This window comes from Dermacentor variabilis, chromosome 2, assembly GCF_050947875.1.
Source record: "Dermacentor variabilis isolate Ectoservices chromosome 2, ASM5094787v1, whole genome shotgun sequence".
In the NCBI taxonomy this organism is placed as follows: domain Eukaryota; kingdom Metazoa; phylum Arthropoda; class Arachnida; order Ixodida; family Ixodidae; genus Dermacentor; species Dermacentor variabilis.
In genome coordinates this window covers 71,380,663-71,391,344 of record NC_134569.1, presented here as the reverse complement: position 1 = coordinate 71,391,344, position 10,682 = coordinate 71,380,663, and positions in this window count along the sequence as shown.

Genomic DNA, 10,682 nt, shown 5'->3' with positions numbered 1-10,682 from the left:
GCAGATACAGCGCACATGTTGAAACTTTTGTGAAACGAAGCTTTAGTGATACGGGTAATTAAATGCTCTATACACAGAATCTACACAGAGATACAATCGACAAATATTTGCGAGCTATGCTTAGACCTAGCTAACTTGGAACACATGCTCCGGCTCTATCCCGCGCTACCCGACGGCGATGGCGTCACGTCATCCAAATGGGAGGCTGCCCTAAGCAGCCCCGATCATGAAGCACAGCTATGGGCAGTCTTTAGGACCCGCGGCGCAGCAGAGGGGCTCGGCCTTTATGTACCGACGTGGGAGCAGCCCGTTACGTGCTGATGCGCGTTCCGAAGGACCTGAGTAAAGGTTTACCGTACCACACACCTCATGACGGTGCGTACAATCGGGTTTACATTATACTTGCGCAACCAGCAATTTTGTGCAGGCGAGGATCCAGGCTTCTTTCAATTGGGAGGAGTATCTGACTATAAGATGGTGGTTGATGATGATGATGACTGCACTGATGCTTGCGATCAATAAAAATATAATAAAAAAATTGGCTCGCCATCTCGGTCCTGCGAAAGTGGATGTCCAGCGTAGCTATTGAAAACCGTCACTACAACTGCTGAGGGGGGCATGCAATGATTTATTGCTTTAGAGTAGTGGTAGTAATGGTAATTTAGAGTAATGGCTATTTTAGGCCCTTGGCCAGACGTTAAATCGAGTTTTAGCTCTTTCCGTACCGTGCCCATGGGACAGTGCTAGCCCGCTAATGATGGTTTCAAACGCCGCTTTCGAGACCTCCCGCGCCGCTTACGGACACTGGGCTATTGGACGTTAAGGAGAACTATGTATTTGTTTTCTAAGCAGTTCGCTTTTTCCCGCCCGCTATCGATGGTTTGATACGCCGCTTTAAATCTTCCGCGCCGCTCACTAGTGAGCCTACACGCAAGCGCTGTTTTACGGTGGTGACAGCCTTTGCAAGGGTACTTGCCGCCGTCATCTAAACTAACGGGTTAAACTTTGCGACAAAGTGTAAGGCGTGTAAGACAAAATGGCGAAAGACCAGCCGACAGACCACGTCTCCCGCAACCCTTAGTGACGTGAAACTAATTAATTTTTTAGAAGGCTTCAGCAGCCCGAGACATATAGCGTGTATGAACGCAGTACACAGCGCGTCTACGTTTTAGTTAAACAGGCAGAGCTATGGCACGGTCTTTCTTACAGCACACTTCGAAAAACACCTTTTATATATTACGTATAATGGAAGGCAACGACAACGCTAAATGCGGTTCACATTCCTGGCGTGAGAAAATACTGCCACGGGCATGCCACCGTGTATTTAACTTGTTGCTGTATGCGTGTCGCACCACATGCAACAAGAAAAAAAAAAGAAGTTTGATGTGTTAAAAGGGAAAGGCGCTTCGTTAAAGATGTGTGCAGGTTCCATGTGCGCATTGGTATAAAACTAAATTAAATAAATTTAATAGATCGCGTGTCAACATGGGCACATCAGAGCGGGACAAAAAGAAGCAGGAATACGTCGTGACTTCAAGCGAGATTGGGGACCAAAGTAGCTATACTCGCCAAATTTGGCGGTTCAAAGTTGTAGGAACGTGGCCTCTTAAGTGCGCCGATCCCGGAGATAGTTCACTGCCGCGCCAAAAAGTTACACAATTTCTAGGTTTCCGTTATTGTTTCGCCCTTTTGATATTTCAGTCTGAGAAGACTTAAGATAAAAGGCATGCGCTGTCGGTGCCTTGTTTCATGACATTTGTTTGCGGGCTGTCATTGTCAAAATTCCTCAAAATAATTTTGTCAAGAATATAGGACAAAGTACGAGCAACTTTAGTGACGCAAGGGCGTGGCAATATAACCCACATATACAGCGCGTCATACCGCAAGATGTGGCATATACATATACCAAAATATGTGCGGCAAATTTCTCTCATAGGACGCCAACGCCGGCTACGGCGCCGGCAGCGAATTTTCTGCGACACGTAGCCCTTAACGCTGTCGCTTAAAAATGCCGACCAACGAGAGGCTAACAGCTTCGTTGTAAGAATCGTGTTCCAGTGAGCGTTCGAGCGACAAATTTTGTTTTTTAAGTAAGAAGAGGTGGTATTCAAGCTTGTCGCCTGAATTCTGTGCTGGCGCCAACGCAGCTGAGCTGATTTCCTGATGCATAAAGAGACAGCAATAAGCAGCTGCACTACGCCAGTTTTAGCTTGATATAAAAAGAACAAATACATTTTAAAGTATATGCAGGCCGGTCGTGTGCGCTGCGATAGTGACGGGCCAGTAGTTAACGTAGTTAACGCCAAACAGGACTTAAAGGAAATGAAGCACATGAGCTTGCGACGCTAAGTACAATTTCTATTAACTGAAGTACAACTTACTTGCGATATCAGTATTAATAGAATCTTGCGTTAAGCTTCACAGAGAGAGAGAGAGAGAGAGATAGAGAGAGAGAACGAGAAAACTTCATTAAATGTTTTGCTGGGGTCAAGGGGGGCGGGGCCGGGAGACTCTCTAACCTCACAGCGATGTCGGGCCTCCCAACGAGTTCACGGCCGCCACTTCGCCTGATAGGAAGGCTGGCATGAAGATAAGCATGGCATTGATTTATCACAGGGAGAAAGGTACCGATGATCAACTAAAAAGTCAGAAATACAAATGCAAATAGCTGTATAATGAAACTAAAAACACAAAAATATTCTGCGGCGTGTTTTTTTCGTCTTCAAGTACAGTATACTAGTACCGTAAGCATTAGAAGCTTTTTTGTTCGTTGCTTAGCAGGCGCCTTGGAAACATCTGGCAAAGATTTGTCCTGTTTAACACGGTTACAACGCCTTCCACCTCGATGTCCAACGCTCGGTGTAAGCTGATCTGGAGGAGGCTCGCCAGGCGTTCATCGGTCGTAGCAGACTGCGTGAATGTGATGGTTCGGTGCAGTGCAGAGAAGTTCGGAGCTTGTGCACGGCCACGTTCCTGCAATTCGCTAAAGACGTTTCACGTTGGAGAATACATGTTCATCCGTTGTTTTGATCAGGCTGCGTAGGGTCGCTTCCTTGAAGCCCTTTTCGGCTCAAAAGTTGCACCATTCCTTCAGCTCTATGCTTAGCGAGCAAGCTGTGGCCATGCCGATCTTCCGGAAGATCAGACATTGTCGGAGCTTGTCTAAGTCCACAGACGAAATTGCCTGATGCAGAAGTTCGAGCAGCGCAAGGCCCACGCGGTCATCTTTCGGAAGGCGGATCTCCAACTCCTGTATAACATGGTCGAAGAATGGAACAGCCACATTAAGGCGGTGTTGCGTTTCGCCTGCGACACGTGGTTTTTCCGGCGCGACTGCGGCGGGGCGGCAGACATTTTGGCCCGATCGTCGTCGCCGCAACGCTCATCGGCAGGTGTTTCCAGGCGCGACTGCGGCGATGCGACCGCAAAGGATCACCCTCTCATTCCAGTCATTGTGCCCGAACCAGGCGGTGCGAAAGCAGGGATCATCCTCTCATTACAGTCATTGTGCCCGACCGGCAGCGCTACGACAGGGTGCTACGAGATCGTGCTCGACATGGTGCTACGGCAGCGCTACGACAGGGTGCTACGAGATCGTGCTCGACATGGTGCTACGGCAGCGCTTCGACAGTGTGCGTCACCATTAGCCCATTGTACATTCACGTGCTCGTCTTTTGAGGGGTTCCTTCTTGCCCTCAACTGCGAGAGTATAAAAACAGCTGCCCCCGGACGCCAAAAGGAGGGCTCCGATTTCTTCTGTTGAGTAAAGTGCTCTCCCGTCTCTCTACTTCGGTCAACCTGACCGCCAACTCTTTGCGATGTTAAAATAAACAAGTTGTTTTGTTGTTACCAGTCGACTCATGCTTTGCCGGGACCTTCGGATGCTTCCAGTTGTACCCCAGGCCGCCAGGCCAACGCTACCCTTGGGGCTTGCGACCCAGGTACAACCACGGGCGTCAGCGCCGAGTTCCCAACAGATCGTACCAGCGGTGCGATCCAAACATCTGGTTGGCAGCGGTGAGATCGCCTCCGACTTCAAACAACTGTCTGCCAGCGGTGGGATCGCGACAACGGAGGCCAGCAGCGAAGAGATGCAGTTGACTGTATGCTGAGCAGCTCATCGACGATCCGGGAGCAGTGCAACGAGCCCTGTGTGATGACTGGTTGCCTGCAGCGGAACGACTGCGCTGGACTCTTGGCTGCGAGGTTTGGTGAGTGCGGGACTTTCTTCTTCTGAGCTTTGCCAGGCTTTTTGTTAGTGTCAGAAACAGAGCTGGTAATTGTGGTTGTCGTTGCTGCCGGGTTAGTTTGCGGCAAGACAATAGTAAGCAGTAGAGAAAGCAGCATTCAGAGCAGCCATGGATTTGAAGTCGTTGCGCAAACCGAAATTGTTGGAGCTTGCAAGAGAGTTGGGTCTGGATGTCTCAGACAAACTAAGAAAACCTGAACTGCTAAAGGCTATTCTTGAGTTAGAGGCTGAGGATGACGAGCTGTCGGAATGCCTTGAGACCATTGAAGAGAGGGAGACTGCAAAAAGACAGGAGCGCGAACTTAAAGAGCAAAAAGAAAAAGAAGAGCGCGAACTTAAAGAACAAAAAGAAAAACAAGAGCGTGACCGTCAACACGCTTTGGAAATGAAGCGTCTTGAGGTAGAGATGGAACGCGCTCGTAATGGAAGTCAGGCACACGGTGCAGGAGAACGCGTATTGTTCAAAATGACTGACCTGATGCGGCCGTTTAAGCTTGGAGAGGACATTGGTTTGTTCCTGGTTAACTTTGAGCGAACGTGCGAGAAGCAGGGGTTCTCTCGGGAAACGTGGCCACAGCGCTTGCTCACTTTGTTACCCGGCGAGGCGGCCGACGTAGTCGCTCGCTTGGATAGAGAGGAGGCAGAGGATTTCGACAAAGTAAAATCGAGTCTGCTAAAAAAGTACCGGCTGTCTCCGGAGGCGTTCCGTCGGAAGTTTCGGGAAAATGAGAAAGGCAGAAGTGAGTCATATACAGAGTTTGCGTATAGGCTTATGTCGAACATGCAGGAGTGGCTCAAAGAAGAGAAAGCGTTTGGTGACCACGATAAAGTTCTGCAGTGTTTCGGGCTAGAACAGTTTTATAGTCGGTTACCTGAGAACGTGCGATACTGGGTCTTGGATAGGCCAGACGTGAGTACGGTGGCTAGAGCCGCTGAGCTAGCCGAGGAGTTTGTGACGCGTCGAGCTCGCGGAGCTAAGGACGGTCAAAAGGGTGAATTTGGCTCGAAGTTTGAGAGGCCGAAGTTCACACCCATGAGAGCAAAGGGGAACACGCGTAGTGAGGATGCAAGTGAAAGCAGTCCGACCAAACGTAAAGAGACGGCGGCAGCCGAAGCCGAACGCAGAAAGCGGTTCGAGATGAGGCGAGCGGGCGTTTGTTATACGTGCCAGAAGCCGGGTCACTTTTCGGCGCAGTGTCCGGAAACAACACCAAAAGTTGTGTTTTTTTCAATAGGCAGCACTGACGAGAACATGAAGCTTCTCGAGCCTTACATGCGAGACCTCCTCGTGAACGGGAAAGAGTGCCGAGTGCTTCGCGATTCCGCAGCTACGATGGATGTAGTTCACCCGTCTTACGTAGAACCCCATATGTTCACGGGCGAGTGCGCATGGATCAAGCAAGCCGTGGAAGCTCATAGCGTGTGTCTGCCGGTAGCAAAAGTGCTTATTGAAGGACCTTTCGGAGCGCTTGAGACGGAGGCGGCAGTGTCATCTATGCTGCCACCCCAGTACCCGTACCTATTTTCAAACAGGTCCGATCACCTCCTGCGCGAGAAGGGGCTTTTGTTTGGTGAAGCTAGTGTTCAGGCCTTAACCAGATCGAAGGTTCGGGAGCTCGCTGCAAAGGCGGTAGTTGCGGGGCCGACGTTATCAAACAACGAAAAAGGGTCAGAGGCGCAGCAAGCTGATATTCCGAGCACGCCCGAACTGAATAAACTTGAGTCTGTAACGTTAAAGGCGCCAGATACTGGAGAGGAAACGCCCGACACGGGAAAGTTAGAAGAGCTATCTACTGATTTGCTCATCGCGCCTACGTCAGACGGACTTGATAGGTTGCTAAAAGTCAGCCGGTCGGCTTTGATAGCCGAGCAAAAAAAGGATGGCAGCCTGGAAAACGTGCGCTGCAATGTCAAAGAAGGTATCGCCAGGAAAACTGCGCGTTTTGTGGAAAGAGGTGGAGTCCTGTACCGGAAGTATCTAGACCGCCGAGGAGTGGAGTTAGATCAGCTGATCGTGCCTCAATGCTATCGTCAGGATCTGTTGCGCTTGTCACACGGGGGTTCGTGGTCCGGACACCTAGGAGTTAAGAAAACTAAGGACCGTCTCTTGCAAGAGTACTATTGGCCAGGGTGTTTTCGGGACGCAGACCATTTCGTGAGGACATGTGACACTTGTCAGCGGGTGGGCAAACCAGGGGACAAATCAAGGGCGCCGTTGAAATTGGTACCTATCATTACGGAGCCTTTTAGACGGCTCGTTATTGATACTGTGGGACCTCTGCCGGTAACAGCCACGGGGTACAGACACATTTTGACTGTGATCTGCCCAGCGACAAAGTTCCCTGAAGCAGTGCCGCTTAAAGAACTCAGCTCAGTTGAGATAGTTAATGCACTACTGTCCATATTTGCGCGAGTTGGTTTTCCTGCGGAAATCCAATCAGATCAGGGCACAGTGTTTACTAGCGCTTTGACGACAACTTTTCTCGAAAGGTGTGGGGTAAAGCTGCTACACAGCTCAGTGTACCACCCACAGTCGAATTCCGTTGAGAAGCTCCACTCCGTCATGAAGCGCGTGTTGAGAGCCTTGTGTTTTGAACATCAAACTGACTGGGAGCTGTGTCTGCCTGGGGTGATGTTTGCGTTAAGAACCGCGCCGCATGCGGCTACGGGGTTTTCGCCAGCTGAACTGGTGTACGGTCGCTCGCTTCGGTCTCCGCTTCGCATGCTTCGAGAATCATGGGAAGGCAGGGGCGACGACCCAGTCGTGGTGGAGTACGTGCTTAAGCTCCTCGAACGCTTAAGAAGGGCACAGGAGTTGTCAGGTGAAGCAATGGCAAAGGCCCAGCAGAGGGCCAAGGTTCATTATGATCGGACAGCCAGGGCCCGTCGTTTTGAGGTTGGCGATGAGGTCATGATATTGCGCACATCGCTAAACAACAAACTAGACGTGCAGTGGGAGGGCCCAGCACGAATTGTTCAGAAACTGTCGGACGTTAACTACGTGGTAAGTCTGCCAGGAAAGCGGAAAGCACAGCAAGTTTACCACTGTAATCTGCTCAAACCTTATAGACAAAGGGAAGCAGTGGTGTGCATGATGGTAAACGTTCCTGAAGAGCTTCCGGTCGAGCTTCCGGGACTAGGCTCAGTGACGAACAGGGAAGACACCGGTCAAGTCATTAGTGACCTTATCAGTAAAGCACCGCTGTCGCCCGAGCAGAAAACCGAACTACACCAGCTATTACAAGAGTTTCAAGGTCTGTTCTCTGAGAGGCCTGGTAGGACTTCTGTACTTACTCATGATATAGAACTTACCTCCACAGAGCCAGTACGATCCAAGGCGTATCGGGTGTCACCCCGCCAGAGCGATATTATGGAGGCTGAGGTAAAGAAAATGCTACAGCTCGGTGTTATTGAGGCAGGTGAGAGTGATTATACCTCCCCTTTGATTTTAGTTGAGGTACCGGGCAAGGAACCTCGTCCTTGCGTCGACTACCGCAGGCTTAATTCCATCACTAAGGATCAAATTTATCCGATCCCTAACATCGAGGAGCGCCTTGAGAAAGTTAGTAGCGCTCAGTTTATTTCCACCCTAGATCTTGTCAGGGGTTATTGGCAGGTTCCACTTACAGAAGAGGCTAGTAGGTATGCGGCGTTCATTTCACCAATGGGAACATTCCGTCCTAAAGTGTTGAGTTTTGGTTTGAAGAACGCGCCATACTGTTTTTCAAGTCTCATGGATAAAGTGTTGCGGGGACAGCAAGAATTCGCTTTACCGTATCTAGACGACGTAGCAATATTCTCCGCATCCTGGTCTGAGCATATGGCACACTTGCGGGCAGTGCTAACCCGCCTGCGCGAAGCGGGCTTGACAGTAAAGGCTCCTAAGTGCCAGTTAGCACAGGCCGAGGTTGTCTACCTCGGTCACGTGATTGGTCAGGGTCGTCGCCGCCCCTCTGAGATAAAAGTGGCCGCTGTGCGAGACTTTCCGCAACCGCGCACGAAGACCGATATTCGGTCGTTCTTAGGTGTCGCCGGCTACTATCAGAGGTACATTCCCAGGTACTCTGATATCGCGGCTCCCCTGACGGATGCTCTAAGAAAAACAGAGCCTCAAACAGTCGTCTGGGACGAGACAAAGGAAAGAGCTTTTAGCGCCCTAAAGAGTGCCCTAACAAACCAGCCTGTGCTACGATCGCCAGACTATACAAAAGGGTTCGTTGTTCAGTGCGATGCTAGTGAGCGAGGCATGGGCGTTGTACTGTGCCAACGGGAAAATGGAGAAGTAGAACACCCCGTCCTGTATGCTAGTCGTAAGCTGTCCAGTCGTGAGCAGGCGTATAGCGCCACCGAGAAAGAGTGTGCGTGTCTCGTGTGGGCCGTTCAGAAATTGTCATGCTATCTAGCCGGCTCGAGGTTTATCATTGAGACGGATCACTGCCCTCTCCAATGGCTGCAGACCATCTCTCCCAAAAATGGCCGCCTCCTGCGCTGGAGCCTCGCTTTACAACAATATTCCTTTGAGGTGCGTTACAAAAAGGGGAGTCTCAACGGTAACGCCGATGGCTTAAGTCGAAGCCCCTAACGTAGGAATCAGCCTCAAAATTGTTTGTTACTGATGTTTTTCTTCCTGAGGCAGGATTTTTTTTTAACATATTGCTTTTGTTTAGTGTTTCAAAGTGATGATATGCTTTCTAGTGCAATTTTCCAATTTGTGGACGCGTTCTGAGTGATGCTAGACTACTGTAAGGAACTAGGCAGTGGTATAAAAAGGGGAAAGAGCCTGGCAGGGCTTAGTGAGGGTTGTGCCGTGCTTGCTGACTGAGCGGTTGAGTTTCAGCGTAGTTCTAACGCTTGCCGGGAACGAGAACAAAAATGTGAACTCTCCCGAAGTCACTTTGCAGTGTCCCGTGCGAACCTGAACGAGAGAACGAGGCCTTCTCTGTGCGCTGCGCTCAAGAAACGTCGAGGGACGCCCGACTTCGGTTATGTGCATCATCGAGCGACATCCCTCCGGACAGCGGATGCAGTCCCCTGTCCATCGGGATCTCCTTCCCCCGGCGGGGCGGTCTGTTGCGTTTCGCCTGCGACACGTGGTTTTTCCGGCGCGACTGCGGCGGGGCGGCAGACATTTTGGCCCGATCGTCGTCGCCGCAACGCTCATCGGCAGGTGTTTCCAGGCGCGACTGCGGCGATGCGACCGCAAAGGATCACCCTCTCATTCCAGTCATTGTGCCCGAACCAGGCGGTGCGAAAGCAGGGATCATCCTCTCATTACAGTCATTGTGCCCGACCGGCAGCGCTACGACAGGGTGCTACGAGATCGTGCTCGACATGGTGCTACGGCAGCGCTACGACAGGGTGCTACGAGATCGTGCTCGACATGGTGCTACGGCAGCGCTTCGACAGTGTGCGTCACCATTAGCCCATTGTACATTCACGTGCTCGTCTTTTGAGGGGTTCCTTCTTGCCCTCAACTGCGAGAGTATAAAAACAGCTGCCCCCGGACGCCAAAAGGAGGGCTCCGATTTCTTCTGTTGAGTAAAGTGCTCTCCCGTCTCTCTACTTCGGTCAACCTGACCGCCAACTCTTTGCGATGTTAAAATAAACAAGTTGTTTTGTTGTTACCAGTCGACTCATGCTTTGCCGGGACCTTCGAATGCTTACAGTTGTACCCCAGGCCGCCAGGCCAACGCTACCCTTGGGGCTTGCGACCCAGGTACAACCACGGGCGTCAGCGCCGAGTTCCCAACAGATCGTACCAGCGGTGCGATCCAAACAGCGGTAATAGTCGCTGTGGCTTGCTGCAGGCGAATTTGCACGGCTGCGTTGGACAGCTGCGATGCGCGACTTTGCCAATACTCTGTCAGCAGCGCGGGTAAGCTCTTCGATATCGCGATACCAGTCGCTGAACACGGTCTCGGTTGTGCTGCACACTGTCTTAGAGCGAGTGATGTCTCCGTCTATCTAGTTGCAGGGTTGGAAACCTTACTTGTCTCTGCAGAGCAAAAGAACAGTTACAGTAGGGAAGAAGGACTTCATGAGTTTGTCACCTGACACACGCTAGTGCTGCGCAGACAAACATTAAGGCGAAGGAGGGTGGGGGAGGGGGGGTCAGTACATCATGAGTTCGCGACATAAAGGAAACGCGACTCTGCGAAAGCGAATTTTCATTTGGTCGTTCTGTTGGAGCCGATTAGGGAAATGCTATAGGATTTTTCCCTTATGCGCGTCTTGCTACCACAGATTGATGCATGGAGTGGTGCTAATCGCCTGTAATTCTGCTCTTTCCAGTTTTGGACTGGAGTGCTAAGAAAGGAAATACAATTAACGAAAAAAAAAGAAAAAAAAAGCAAAGCCATTTCTTTATTTGTTCACTTCATTCCCCGCTTAATTTTTTGGTGATTTGTTCGCAGGCGTTTAGATCTAGCAACTA